This window comes from Sinocyclocheilus grahami, unplaced genomic scaffold (assembly GCF_001515645.1).
Source record: "Sinocyclocheilus grahami isolate Dianchi unplaced genomic scaffold, SAMN03320097.WGS_v1.1 scaffold4195.1, whole genome shotgun sequence".
NCBI lineage: Eukaryota > Metazoa > Chordata > Actinopteri > Cypriniformes > Cyprinidae > Sinocyclocheilus > Sinocyclocheilus grahami.
Genome location: NW_015509178.1, coordinates 10,241 through 10,764, shown reverse-complemented (window position 1 = coordinate 10,764; position 524 = coordinate 10,241). Strand labels below are relative to the sequence as shown.

Here is a 524-nt window from a genome sequence, read left to right as displayed (position 1 = left end):
ATGTATTTTCTGATGTTCTTTCAAATATTGTAAACATGAAAAACTCTTTCCACACAAATAACATGAATGTGGCTTCTCCTTTGTATGAACTCTCAAGTGCTGCTTCAGGTTTGAAGCCCTCAAAAATGTTTTGCCGCACTGATCACATGTGTACAGTTTCTCTCTAGTGTGGATGTTCATGTGTTTCTTAAGGTCTGATGATCGTGAGAAACTCTTCCCGCACTGATCACAAGTGAATTGTTTCTCTCCAGTATGAACTTTCATATGAATATTAAGACCATATTTGCTTGTCAAACTCTTTCCACACTGAGTGCAGGTGAAATATTTATTGGCTCTTCTTTTCTTTAAACCTTTCTGTTTGGTTTGAGAGCAACTCCAAGGTTCTTCTCTACTTTTGTCACACTTTCTTTCCTCAATTTCACTCAGTTCTTCATTCTCCTCATTTTCTTCATTTAACTCTGAAATAAAAGTAAAAGTGGTTTATTTTCAGTTAGTCATAAAAACAGAGAAATGTGAAAGGAGAT

General features: G+C 35.3%; 1 long non-coding RNA gene across 1 annotated transcript in view; it reads right to left on the bottom strand.

Moving 5' to 3' along the window:
- Positions 1-202: 202 nt before the first annotated feature.
- Positions 203-524, bottom strand: part of LOC107576706 (uncharacterized) — a 5,842-nt gene continuing 5,520 nt past the window's right edge. Inside the window, exon 4 of the long non-coding RNA XR_001608101.1 lies at positions 203-458. This is a non-coding gene — a long non-coding RNA (uncharacterized lncRNA). The remainder of the gene's footprint in view (positions 459-524) is intronic.